Source organism: Lontra canadensis, unplaced genomic scaffold (genome assembly GCF_010015895.1).
Source record: "Lontra canadensis isolate GAN:19392208 unplaced genomic scaffold, GSC_riverotter_1.0 scaffold313, whole genome shotgun sequence".
NCBI lineage: Eukaryota > Metazoa > Chordata > Mammalia > Carnivora > Mustelidae > Lontra > Lontra canadensis.
The window spans coordinates 143742-157490 of record NW_022631307.1 but is presented as its reverse complement, the minus strand read 5'-3'; the positions used below and the strand labels follow the sequence as shown (position 1 = coordinate 157490).

The 13749-nt window shown below is 53.0% G+C and overlaps 1 protein-coding gene across 15 annotated transcripts in view; it reads left to right on the top strand.

Annotated features, from left to right (window-relative positions):
* The first annotated feature begins 147 nt into the window (after positions 1-147).
* The window catches only part of LOC116862732 (band 4.1-like protein 1), a 119298-nt gene continuing 105696 nt past the window's right edge, over positions 148-13749 (top strand). For 4 of the 15 annotated variants that reach the window (XM_032850127.1, XM_032850126.1, XM_032850125.1 and 1 more), the window contains exon 1: positions 149-277. The gene's annotated coding sequence lies outside the window, so the exon portion shown is untranslated. Of the gene's footprint in view, positions 278-13749 lie in introns of all 15 variants that reach the window. The other 11 variants (XM_032850135.1, XM_032850137.1, XM_032850133.1 and 8 more) reach the window with 6 other exon arrangements.

Sequence of the window (13749 nt, the reverse complement as noted above, 5' to 3'; positions counted from 1 at the left end):
GGCTGCTCGCTAGCTCGCCGGTGGCGGCTGGGGCGGCCGGGATTGCCGCCGCCTCCTCGGGGGCAGCCGGCCGGGGCGGGGCGGAGGGGGGAGCCCGGTGTGGGGGGCGGGCGGGGAGGGGGCTGGGCGCCGTGGGAGGGAGAGAGGGAGCGAGCGAGCGAGCGAGCGAGCGGGGCATTTCTGCGCAGCTCGTGTGCGCCTCGGAGCCCGCCCGGGCGGCCGCCGGACGCACGGACCGAGGACCTACAGCGCCCGGAAGCCGCGCAGCCGCTGCCAGGTTAGCCGCCCGCGCCGCCCTCCTCCGGGCCCCCGCGGACCCCGCCGCGTCTGCTGTCGTGTGTGTCTGTGTGCGAGGTAATCGCCGAGGGTTCCGGGTCCGGTCCCCGGTCCTCGAGCACTGACAGGCCGGCGGACCGGCTCCTGGAGGCGAGGGGCGGGGGGTGGGGGGTGGCTGGACGCCGAGGGGCGGGGGGCGGGCGCCCCAGTCCCAAGCCCCGGGCCTCTGTTGGTGAGTCTCGGTTCTGGCGCCGGTACGTGTGGGGGGTCCACATCTCCGAGTGTTGGGTGTGAGCGCGCGTGTGCCCGTGGGTCTGTGCAAGTGGTTGTGGTTGCTGTGTGTGTACGCGCGCGCGTGTGCGCTGGGTGTGCATCTGTGTGTGTGTGAGGGGTGTGCGCTGTGGGTCTCCGTGCGTCTGGACTGGGTGGTGTGTGTGTATCTGGGTGAGGGTGTGTGTGTCTGCGTGTGTCTCTTCGTGAATGTGTCTATTAGAGGGTGTGTCCGAATATGTAGCTGAGTGTGTGTACATCTGGATGAGGGTGTGTGCCAGTGCCTTCGCTTGTGGCTGGAGCCTGTGGCGGTGTGTGTGCGCGTGTGCGTGTGTCGCCGTGTGAGCGCCAGTGTGATTCCCCGTGTGTGCGCGTGTGAGGGCGGGTGTGCACCCGCGTAGCCCCCGTGTGCGTGTGCGCGGCTTTGTCTCCGCACTGCCGGGAGGAAGGGGTGGAGGCGGCGGCCGAGGCGCTGTAGTCCCGGGGAACTGGACACCTGGTCAGGGTGGTGGGTGGCCGCGGTGGCGGGAGGGTCCCCGCCAGGCGGAGAGTCTCCGCTGGCAGGTGGGCGGCCACACCCCAGGGGACAGAAGGAGCTGGGCTGCGGGTGCAGCCCGAGCTCCGGGGCCAAGCGGGAGTGGAGGGCGTGTCCTGCCTGAAGCCCGTGTGTGTGTGGGCACGCGTGTGCGTGTGTGTGCATGTGGGTGTGGGGTGGTGGTGGAGGCAACAGCGGTCCTCAGGCTGGTGACCCAGGCGGTTCAGGGATCCATTTCCTGTTGCTGCGCAGGGACAGTGGCCCAGAGTCCGACTGGGCTTGGCCAGGTCAGCCTCACTCCCACCCTCACCGTCTCTAGCTTTCAGGGCTAGAGCCGCACCTTAGGTGCCCTGAAAGGAGGGAGGACCACTCTCCTAAAGGGCCAGAGCCCATGCAGGAATACCCCCACCCCTCAGGAGACCCCTACTGTGATGGGAGATCTCTGGGTGTGTGTGTACCCCTGTCCCCATGCACTGCCGCCCTGCCTGCGTTCCTAGATTTGCGGTCTGTCTGCATGTGTGTCTCTCTGTGTTTTTCTTGTATGTTTGGGTGCATAGGTATGTTTTTATGAGTGAACAATGAATAATGTATTTTGATGTATATCTGTATGTGTTTTTATAAGTTTTATTTGTTTTTATGTATATATAGCTGTTTGTATATTAGTGAGTCTGTGCATGTGGGTTTGCAAGAGAAGTGGCATTTTGTTGCCAACTAGTATAGGAGAGAAAAATTTTGTCCAGGGCCACTCTAATATAGAAAAACTGGGTGAAAATGTGGTTTGGAAATTTAGCCCTTGGTTTTGTGGGTTTCAGATGCTAGTACTGAAATGTGGGTAGGTTGGGGGTAGACCGGATGCAAGGATGGAAAGAAACTGAGACTCTTCTAGGACGAAGGAATTGTTCTGGAAGAAGGACATCCAAGTACAAGAATTCTTCCTCCACTTCCAGTTTTTCCTCCCTATTACTTCACCTCCCCCTCTGCTGCTTGGCTTGCCAGGATAAAGTGCACAGGATTTGGAGTGTAAAGGGAGGGAGCTGGGAATGTAAAAGGAAGGAGGGTGGATGGGTGATAGGATTGGGGGCCAAGAGCAGATTTCTGCAATTCTGAAAATGTTTCTGGCAGCAGAAGCTGGGGAAAGCTGAGCTTGCTGTCCCCTTCCCTGATTCTCCCTTTCCCAAGAAAGGAGAGACTCTGGCATGGAGCTCAGGAGCCCTGGAGTCTCCAGGGGTCTCCTTTGGACTTTGGTCAAACCCTTTTGTGTTTATCTGTTTGCTCAGCACATTTGTATTGCTTCTTGTGTAGGAGTCTAAACCCCCCAAGCCTCAGTTTCCCTTGGCTGAGCAGCTAGTAGGTAGATTCTGAGACTCCTTTGGAATCCCAGAGCTCATGGTTACCCAGATTTAGGAATCTACCTTTCTAGCCCCCAAGGATCCTGGCCGTGCCCCTTTGCCCCCATACACTCTGATCTAGAGTGGCATTTCTCAAAGTCTGGTCATCCTACCACCAGCAGCATGGTCCCCTGGGATCTTGTTAGAAATGCAAATATTGGGGGCTCCAGTCAGACCTACTGAATCAATAATAACTCTGGGGGTGGAGCCCAGCAGTCTGTGTGTTAACAAACACAGGTGATTCTCTTGCCCTTGAGCTCAAGAGAGGTGCCAAAAAGAAACTGGAACCTCCTATAGGTTGAAACACTGGGACCCACTGCCCATCATACTGACATAGCCATGCAGCCCTAGTCTGGGAGTGGGAGTTCTGGTTTCAAGTCTCAGGTCTTTCCTGTGATCTTGGACAAATCGCTCCTTCACCGAATAATGTAATAACTCAATGACAGTGTCTGGTCTTGGCCAGGTTTTGAGCGACGGGTTTCCCTCCTCTGCTCAGTTCACCACTCCTTACTTTGACCTATAAGACCTACAGGATCTAGTCCCTGCCCCCTCCTCTGGAAACCAGCTATTCCAGCCTTCTTCCAGATCATCCACGCACCGTGAGCTCTCTGGCCTTTGGGATTTTGCACATGCTGTTCCTTCTGTCTAGCACACTTGTCCCTTGCTTCTTACCTTGATTAATTCACATTCTTCAGATTTCAGCTCAAGAGTGACTTGCTCAAGGGCGCCTTCTCCAGCTCCCTAGAATAAGTTTTTCTTGTTACATGTTCTTAGAGCTCCCTGGAGTCCACAGTGCTTATGGGAATTTGTAGTTATACTTGAACTTGTTAGTTGTTTGTCCATCTCCCCTCACTGAAGTGTGGATACTATCTGGGCAGGAACTTGCTTATCATTCTTTCTAGTGCCCCCACACAGTGCCCAGCTTATGATTGGTGTTCACTAAATTTGTTGAAGTGGATGACTTTATATAATGGGAGATGGTACTAAGTGACACCCAAAGTGTCCTCTCCAGCCCTGACACTGTAATACCAAAGCAGACCTCACACTTTTAAAAAAAAATCTTCTAAAAAAAATTTTATTTATTTATTTGAAAGAGATCACAAGTAGGCAGAGAGGCAGGCAGGGGGAGAGGAAGGGAAGCAGGCTCCCTGCTGAGCAGAGATGATCCCAGGACCCAGAGATCATGACTTGAGCTGAAGGCAGAGGCTTTAACCCACTGAGCCACCTGGGCACCCCAGAAGTATATTTATCTGTCTTATTTACTGCTTCATCTCCTGGCCATCAATGCACCCCCATGGTCGGTCTGGGCCAGTGCCTGGCTGTGCTCTAGGGGAGGCAGGAGAAAGCTCTTTAGGACATACAGCCTAGCAAGTCATCTGTGTCCTCCTGGAATAGGATCCTGCAAGAAAGAGAAGAGAAAGAACACTGGATAAGGATTCTAAAGATCTGGGTCTGTGCCTTGTTTGTGGGCGAGTCACTTCCCCCCCCCCCCTTTTTTTTTTTTTTTTGCTTGTTTCCTCTTCTGTAAAATGAGGGTATTAGGATGGATGGTGTACCTAATACTGGTTACAAGCCCCGGCTCTAGAGTCATCCAGACATTGCCCCGTGCTCATTGGGTGGACTTGGGCAAGGGAATTCATCTCTTCAGCTCCTCTCCTGTAAAACAGGACGAATGATAGTAACTGTTCCATAGGATTGTTCTGAAAATGAAATGAGATGACATACATGGAATGCCTCACACATAGTAACCATTTGCTAAGTGTGAGCAATTGTTACTATTATGGCTACTTGGCAATTCAGTTGGCTCTTGAATGCCTAGGCCTCCAGAAACGGCAATGAATCCCACAGTGTTCACGGGCTGGGTGTAGGGGCAGACATGTGCGGTATACAAGGTATCCGAATGAGGGTGTTCAGGGAGGAAGAGGCTTTACAAAGAAAAGAGATGGTGTTTGGGCTGGATTTATCTTCCGGGTAGTTAGGGCAGCATGTGCAAAGGTACCAGGGCTGATGAGGGGAATTAGGGGAATTTTGAATAGTTCTATGTGGTTGGAGCTGCAGGTGATGAGTGGTGGGGACAGGTGGGGTGATTGGCCAGAAGTAAGGCGGGAGAGGAAGTCCGGGGCCAGATCAGGGCCGGGCTGACGAGCTGGAGTTCTACAGGTGGTGGGGAGCTAGGGAAGAGGATTAAGCTAGCCTGGGAAGAATCAGATTTGCATTTCAAAAACACAGCTCTCCAGGTGGTGATAAGAGGACGGCCTGGGTAGGGGAGGGGGCTCTGTTGACTTGGAAACTGGGCTCAGGGGGTGGTTAGAGACATAGAATGAGAAGCACAGGTGGTGGACTTGAGGCCAGCTGGGGTCAGGGAGGCAAAGGAGAGATAAGAGTGACCTCTCACAGGCCCTCAGACCCCTAACCTCCAAGGCTACCTCGTGAGTGGGAATCTGAAAGCAAGAATCCTGGCTCTGTGGCCCGGTGGAGTCGCAGTGTATGACTTTGCCAGGGCCATTTAACGGAGTACTGCGATCTGGGTGGCTTAAAAAAGCAGTCATTTATTCCCTCACAGTTCTGGAGACAGAAGTCAGAAATCAAGGTGTGTCAGCAAGGTTGGTTCCTTCTGAGGGTTCTGTGGAGGAGTCTGTCGTCCTACGCCTCTCTCGTCGCTCCTGCTGGTTGCCCCCAATCCTTGGTGTTCCTTGGTCTGTGGCTGCCTCTGCCTCTGTTGTCACGTACTTTTCTCCCCCTTTCTCCCTGTGTGTCTTGTGTCATCTCCTCTTCTTGTAAGGACACCAGTCATATCGGATTTGGGACCCACCCGAATCCAGTGTGACCTCATTTTATTTTAACTAATTACATCTGCAAAGACTTTTTCCAAATAAGCTCACATTCTGAGGTTCTAAGTAGACATGAATTTGGCAGGCAGGGGACACCTTTCAACCCAGTACATTCAGGAAGATGGCAAAGAGTGCAAATCTGGAGTCCTGCAAGCCCGGGTGCAAATCCAGACTTTGCGACGGAGCAGCAGGAGCTCAGAAGAAGCGAGTTACTTGTTCTCAGCCTCAGTTGCCTCTCCTGTGAAATGGGGACAGTAGCCTCTGCAGTGGCTGGCTGCGGTGGTCACACGTGGTCTGGATGACAGGTGTGAGCAAGCCCGGTGGTGGCCCTAGTCGGCAGCCCAGAATGATCACTTCCTCTCCAGTGCCCCCTGCCCTGCACTTCACAGCTGGGATGCGTCCCTCAGCTCTTGGTTCACTTCCTCATCTGCCCGATGTGAATAAGCATCACCGGCTCTATCTACTTCACCAGGCTGTGAGTCCCAGGGCAGAAGGAGAAAGCTCTTTGTAAGTTGCTTCAGAGTTTGTTGCTGGGCTTTTCACTGATAATCGTCATCAGCATAATAAGCCTTGGCCATTGCCAAGTGCACTGCATTCCCAGAACGCCCGGCCCAGCCCACTCCTCTCCCGGGGCAAGTCCTCTGTCTCCACCGCCCTCTGCCCCCCCCCCCCCCCCCGCCCCTCGTGTGCTCGCAGGGATCCCTCGAAGCACAGCTGCTCTCCGTGAGGAGGACCTTAGCAATGGTCCCTACTCTTCGTTGCCCTCATTAGCCAAAGAAGGGAAATGTGCTCTGAGAGAAAGTGACACCCCGAAGGTCACACAGCTGGTCACACCTTGCCTGGCCTGTGGCTCTTGTTTGTGGTCTGAATGGCACTAGGCCCCCCACACCCCAGTTGCAATGTTGGCCCCAGGCGCAGGATTGTGGGGCAGGTGGAGGCCTGGAGAGGGCCATGTGCCGGGCTCAGATGGGAGCCTGCGGGAAGAGTCTTGCTGAGTCAGGGTCAGAGGGGGCTCTCGGAGGCCCGAGTGAGCAGGCAGTGCCTCTACGGGCTGAATGGACAGGTTCTTTGTCCTCCGCCTGGCTCGGGCCATCTCTGCTTGCTCCAGCAGGGCGGAGGCCACCGCAGGCAGGCGGGCAGCAGCAACGTGGGGAGCCAGAGCCTGGAGGTAACCCAAGGCTTCAATGTCCCCATTGACAGCCAGGGCTGTGCTTCTCTGCAGGCTGTGTCCCTCTAAGCCTTGTCCTGGCAGGCGTAGGGAAGGCTCTGGAAAGGAGAGAAGGCTTATCCTGTCTTGGCAATTGCCCTGAAGTCATCTTCTTTTTCCCCAAACTGGGGGAGCCAGGCCTCTCTTCACCCCTTGATTTTCCTTACCCTCCTCCCTCCTTTTATTTTCTCTCACTCCCCTGTCCTGCCTCCCCCTCCCCCTCTCCTCATAGTCTCTCCAGATTAGAGGTCTAAAGATAAAGCCTCCAGACCCAGTGCAAGGGGCGTGGTTTTGGGGTTGCTTGGGGCCACTTATGCATTAGGAAGCCTGGAGTCTTTCTCTTCAGAGGCTCGTTCCGGTGACTGATAAACAGCCACTTACGTTATTGGCTTACCATGTGCCAGGCCCCGTGCTAAGCGCGTTACATGCCTTATGTCTGTTAATCCTTGCAACTACCCAGTGAGGCAGAGATTAGATCCCCATTTTATTAAAGGAGGTTAAATAACTTGCCCAAGGCCTACCCAGCCCTCCGCCAGCAAGTGGCACAGCTGGGGTTTAAATCTAGATCTATCCAAAGCCCATGGGTACTCCCGAATCATTCCCATACTGCCCTGGATGGGACAGTCAAGAGTGTTCACAGAAGATGTGCACCTGCTCAAATTCAGTGAACAAATTCTTAGCTCAGAGAGCAGGGTCTCCAGTCCAGGTCTCCTGCCTCCCAGCCTGCGTGGTCACTTCATTCAGGGATGGCCTTCCTAAAGTGTCAACCCTGGGGCTGGCCTGGCCTCTGAGCCCATCTGGTTCTAGGTGGTGCCCACCTGTGGGACAGACCTGCATCAGGCAGGTCTGTAGGTGCTTGACTTTTTTCCCCCGTGATACTGTGTGGTCATTGATCACCTTAGTTTTTCATTGATTATCATGAGTCTTCTAGGTAAAGAAGCTTATTATCTGCAAAGAATGATAGCTTTGTCTCCTTGAAAGGATGCCTGGAGATCCTCTATCAGGCTCTGTGATGTGGAGGGGAGGGAAGCAGAGGCTGGAGCCAGGAAGCTCAGATTTGGAGAACATTCATGCTAGAAAGGAAAAGGAAGGAAGCCAGAGCTGGCTAAGAGCCAGAGCAAGACAGTCTGGAGAGAGGAAAGGAGCCTCCAGGCTGGGGCTGATAGGGAACCTCTTGGCCCAAGTTCAGCCCTGGAGCCCAGACTCTCTTCTAGGTAGGGCTGCTTGATCTCAGGATGTCACTTCCAAACCTGGGCAGCTGCGGTCAGCTTGCTGGGCCTCTACCCACCCCCATCATGACCATGACCGTGACCATGGTCAGCTTGAGCAGGTGCCTCAACCAGAAGGAACTTTGATTAATGAACAGTGGCTTTAAGCCTTGGAGCCACCAAGCCCTCTCATAGGCGAGGAAGCAGAAGTTCAATATGTGCAACAGCTAAAAGGAGAGTAGCTCAGCTTCCGAGGTTTCTCTAAGGCAGGGCTTCTCAAAATGTGCTCCCCCAGAAGTAGCAAAATAGAGCTTGCTTTAAAAAAAAAAAAATGCCATCTTCCAATATTCACCCAGAGATTCAAACTCAGCTGCTTCCTGGGAGGGTGGGATCCATGGTGGGGACTTGGAATCAACCTGTTTTAACAGGTTCCTTGTCAAGGTGACTGTGACACCAAGGGTTCTCAGATTGCCCTTGGAGAATGTTGGTCTCAAGTGTTCATGAACTTCTGAAGCTGTAATGCACAGTTGTGAGAGTATGCCTTGATCTTGGGAAAGGCTCCATAGGCACCATGGGTGTTCTTGAGTCACGAGCCGTCTTTAGGGTTGTTTTATAGAGTGGGAGCCTAATGACTGGAGAAGGGTCACTGGGAGTTCATGACAGAGTCAGGAGGTGCAGGCAGATCTCTCCTACCCCCCAGCACATTGCTGGTTTTAAGTGAAGATGCTTAGAGACTGTGGGCCACTTCCTTCCCATGTTTGGGCCTCAGTTTTCCCTGCTGTAAAATGGGGGGCTGGGCAGGATAGCTGCCCTATAGCTGTGATTTGTAGTTCTAGAAGCCGGGTTTCCTGTTGCCTAGTTCACATTCTTCTTTCCTCAGGTTAAACCAAAGGGCTAAGGATAACAAGTCTTTTGAGGGTTTGGGAGGATTAACGAGATCTGAGCACTGTAAAGAATAAATGCTCAATATACGATTATAACTCATTATTTTTCAGTTAATGGTGATTATCATTGTTTCAGCAGACACCTGTTATGGTTGGAGCACCGCTCTGGGGGGAGAGAGTGAGGGACAGAAAAATCATGGCAAGAGTCTCTTGGTCTCCAGAGTTCTAAGGTCAAGTAGAGGCAGTAAGACTCTCCCACAAGGAGTAGCATCTGGCAGAAACATGGCAGAGCGAGTGGAGGAGGGAGAGATCAGCGCAGACTCTGTAATCTGTGTAGATGGGTGTTCCCTGTGGAGGTAAAGGAGGGGAGGTCCAGGCCGGAGGTGGGAAGGTGGAGGGCATACTTGAAGTTGCCAGAAGGACCCAGGGGAGAGCAGAGTGGATGCAGATGCAGCTCCAGAACCTCCACACAGAAGGGGCTTGGGGTTAGCAACCCCCTACCCCCGCCCCGATGTAGGGGCGGCATCAAGCTCTGTTTTGCCAAGAATTTGGGGGCTTGATGGCTCATGCTGCCACTACTGAGAGCCAGAGAGAGAAGACTGGAAGGGTAGGGTTTTATGGTGGAGGTATTGGGGACCAGAGAGTGGGGATGGAGGGGGGCTTTTTCCATCTATCTGGGCTTGAGCTGAGAATGGTCTGGGGTGGGCTGTAGTCCCAGGCCTCTGTAGGCCCCCCCCTTGGAATCTGTCCCATAACAACAGGGCTGCCTGTTTACCTGGCCAAGGTCAAGATATGCACTCTGGTGTGTCTGAAGGTAAAGGGCAAATTGATCCCAGAAATGTCAGTATCTCTAAACACCAGATCTGGCCAGCAGGAGAAGCAATCTCTTAATCCACCCTCTTCATCCCCACATTACACAGATGGGAAGCAGAGGCCCAGAAGGGGGAGCCCCCACCCGAGAACACCAGCTGAAGTGGCCACAGTGAGGTCAGCGTCAGCCCCAGGTGGGCTGTGGACCTTGGGCCTGCATTGGGGGGGGGGAGAGAGGGGGAGGAGGGGGCCAAGGAACCTGAGGAGGGGTGTGAATGACAAGCAGATGTCATGTTGATAACAAGCTGTTGCCAGCGTGTGTGTGTGATCCCAGGTGAGTGGGACGTGAGTGGGTCGGAGCCGTCATTATTCTGGGCTTTCCTTCCCGGAAAGGAAAAAGGACCACATAGGTGGGAGTCAGGGGAATATTGGGGGATGGCGGAATTTAGAGGGTGGCCTAAGAAGAGGAGGCTGTTGCCAAGTAACAGGAGACACGATGGTAATACAGTGCCCGGAGCACCGCAGCATCTGTGGGCCTGGACCTGGACAGCCCTGCATCCATGTGTCACCCTAAGTTTATGGGGGAAAGGGTGAGTGCCCCAAAGGTCCCAGCTAAGAAGAGCAGAGCAGGGGCTAGGGGACCTTCCTTCAAAGCTGCGCCCCTGGCATGCCCTGGGTGGCTGTGGCCCCAGTCCTCAGTCCAGTTCGGTCTCAGGGAGGGCCTGGAGTCAAAGGGGTCAGGGAGGTGCCCGCCCTGGAGAAGCCACCTTGTGTCCCCTGGACTTCATCAGTCTGCCCATCTAGCTGGCCTGTTTTAGTCTAGTTCACCCTGCCCCCTTGTTTGTTAACTAAAAATATTTATCGAGCACCTACTATGTGCCAGGTCTGGCTCCTGACCTTATGGAACTAAGGCCTTAACGTGAAGGCTTTCCACATTGGTAGGACGGGAGGGGAAGGAGGAAGTGAGGGGGTTCACTTATCACCCCTTTCTCCCTTCACACCTGCCCCTTCCTCTTCTCCTGTCTTCCAAGTCCCTCGACCCCCAGATGGGACTTTTTGCTGGGTCTGCCTCCTGCTGACATGGAAAAGAATCAAAGTTAATTGTTAAACATAATAGCTGGTGAGAGTTTCACCCTGTGGGGCCGGTGGGGTGGGTGTCCGGAGTACTAGCTGGGCTCCCTAGGAGAGGGGCGGAGCTGACTTGGGTTTTCTGGCCTCTCCCTGCCACCTTTTCCCTGCTCTGGAATCTGCCTCCGGGGCCTGTTCCTCCCCTCCTTCCAGGGGGCAGGCTGCCTCTTGGACCCTTTCCCTGGACTCCAGCTGAGGTGCCCCTGGGAGGTGAGCAATGGCTCTGGCCCTGATCCAAGCGCCTCTGAGTGAGTGCTCCTGGGGGAGGTGCAGGACAGGGCATGGCTCCTGGCCCCAGGGACCCACCCAGAGGGCAAGCAGCCAGTGGACCTTGCTGGGTTTGCCTCCTGCTTTGTGTGTATGGGGGGCGGGTTAGTGGGGATGGTGTCCCAAGTGGCCCAAGCTCTGTCCTTGGGACCACTGCCTAATGCATCCCTGCCATGCCTTTCTCCTGCCCTCCTTCCCTTTCATCCTCTTCACTGGGTTTCCTGTTCTGGGTTATTTTCTGGTGCTAGACTAGGGAAGGAAGGGTTCGTGAGAATAGTGGCAAAGGCTTATTTCTTTCTCTAGAAGACTGAGGCCCAGACCTGGCCCCTGTCAAACTTTAGGGACAGAGCCCAGGCTTCCAAGTCAGACAGGCCTGGGGTCAAAGCTGGGTGACCTTGGCAGGTGGCCCACCTCTTGGAGCCACACTCGTACTCTGAACAGTGGGCGTGCCCAATGCCTTTGTCACCATCACTGTGAACATAACAGGAGCCAGAGGTAGATGTTAATATGAGCCTCAGTAGGGATTCCCAGAATGAGAAGATGCCATTCTTTCCAGACTCATCTGTACTTTGGGAGGCCTAGCTCTGACTGTGGGCCACGGTGGCCACCAGCTCAGCCCTCTAGGACTTGACTGTCTATAGGTTCAGTACGTACAGTGGCCGCTTAGCCACACGTGGCTATCCAGCATTTGAAATATGGCTAGAGCTCTGAGGAACTGAATTTTTAATCTTATTTGACTTGAATTAATTTAAAATTTAAAAAGAATACTCCATTCGGTTATCAAAAACTTCTACACAGATGATTAGATTTGTGACCATACTTTCAGTCGTAAGGGCTAAGGGGATCTAACTATCCTCTGAAAATTTGGCATCAGAACTGAGAGGTGCTCTAAATGTGAGGTACATGACAGATCTGGAAGACCTAGTATGACAAAAAGGATGTAAAATATGTTAATATTTTGTATATTGGCTACACATTGAAATGGATGTATTGGGCTAAATAAATATACTTTTAAAATTAATTTTAGGAGTGTCTGGGTGGCTCAGTTAGTTGGACATCAGTCTCTTGATTTCGGCTCAGGTCATCATCTCAGGGTCCTGAGCCTGAGCCCTGCTATGGCCTGGGGCTCAGTTCAGAGTCTCTTTGTCCTTCTCCCTCCCCCTCTGCTCCCCTACCGCCCCCCCCACCCCACCTTGTGCTTGCCTGCGCAGGGATGCTCTCTCAAATAAAATAAATATAATCTTCAAAAAAAATCAATTTCACCCATTCCTTTGTACTTTTAAAAATGCAGCTACTGGGGCACCTGGGTGGCTCAGTGGGTTAAAGCCTCTGCCTTCAGCTCAGGTCATGATCTCAGGGTCCTGGGATCCCCACATCGGACTCTCTGCTGAGCAGGGAGTCTGCTTCCCCCTCTCTTGCTGCCTGCCTCTCAGCCTACTTGTGATCTCTCTCTGTCAAATAAATAAAATCTTAAAAAAAATAAAGTGGAGCTACGGAATATAAATAAAATGCAGCTACTAAAAATTTTATTCTTTTTTTTTTTTTTTTTTTGAGAGGGAAGGAGAGAGAGGGGGAGGGAGGGGAAGAAGGGGAGGGAGAGAGAAAGAGAATCTCACTCAGGCCCACACTCTGCACAGAGCCAACTGTGGGGCTGGACCCCACAACCCTGAGATCATGACCTGAGCCGAAATCAAGAGTCAGATACTTAACTGACTGAGCCACCCAGGTGTCCCACTACTGAAAATTTTAAATGACATATATGGCTTGCATTATGTTTCTATTGGACAGTGCTGTTCTAGCCAGAGAGTGGAGTTGGACATATTTGAATAATAATAATACAAGACTATAAAGACTAATTATTTGGGGCAGCTGTGCGTGGGGGTTGGAGATCAGATATTCCTCACCCTCCCCTTCCCCCACCGCCTAGATCTGGGCCCTGCCCTGTGGTGGAATGTTACCCGGGATAACCCCACAGCCTCAAGGATAAGATTAAGATTTCCGGGGTCAAATGAAAAGCCTGCATCTGGGTGGCCACGCCCCTCACTTGCTCTGTGTGTGACCTTGGACAAGTCACTCACATAAATTTAGTCTGTCCTCTGTCAATTTAGATTCCCAGTGGGATTTCTGTCTTTGATTAAGGGGATCACGTGAGAAAGACTCCCAAGTGCAGGATTTCGCCCAGTGCCTGGCACAGGGCAGTAGTCAGACAGTGGCAGTGGTGATGGTCACGACTACTACTTGTTGTGGGGGTTGTTGCTACTGCTGGTGTGTCCACCAGCTTGAATTCTCTCGTTCTGTTTGTCTGAAGGGGACATGGGCCAGAGGGAAAGGGAAGGTTAAAAGAGCTTGACTGGGGATACGGGATGAGGGCTGGGGTGAGGGTTGCTTTGTTGGTTGCATCAGGGGATTTCTTGCCTTTGCGGTAGCTCCTTGGATCTTCCCGTTCTGACAGTGATCAGGCAAAGATATGTACCCATTTTACAGATGAGGATGCCAAAGGCCTGTTGAAGGGAAGTGACCTGGCTATATGGCCAGAGCCAAATGCAGGACTTCCCAACCCTATTGTAATATTGGAGCCAGCGTTAGGAAGCTACCTTTTGGGGTTGTAGGAGCAGGGACAGATCAGGAGTCTATAGCTTAGGAGGAATGGTTATTATTAGACTCTTCTAAGTGGGGATCTCAACACCATTCAGATTAACCATCTCATTCTTGAGTTGAAGAAACAGAGAACGGCATATGTGTGTATGTGTGTGTGTGACCTGCCTAGGATCACGCAGCGAGATGGTGGCCAGGCTGGGTCCGTTTCTGTTTGTTTCCATCCAGCCTTTAGCCCATGCCTCGCAGGATGATGGCCCTGCTTGTCAGCCCCCTTCTCTCCTGCCTAATCCCTAGAGAGGGCTTCTGAGAAAGAGGCTTTTGTTTCACCAGCTCCTTCTGGTTTCCTC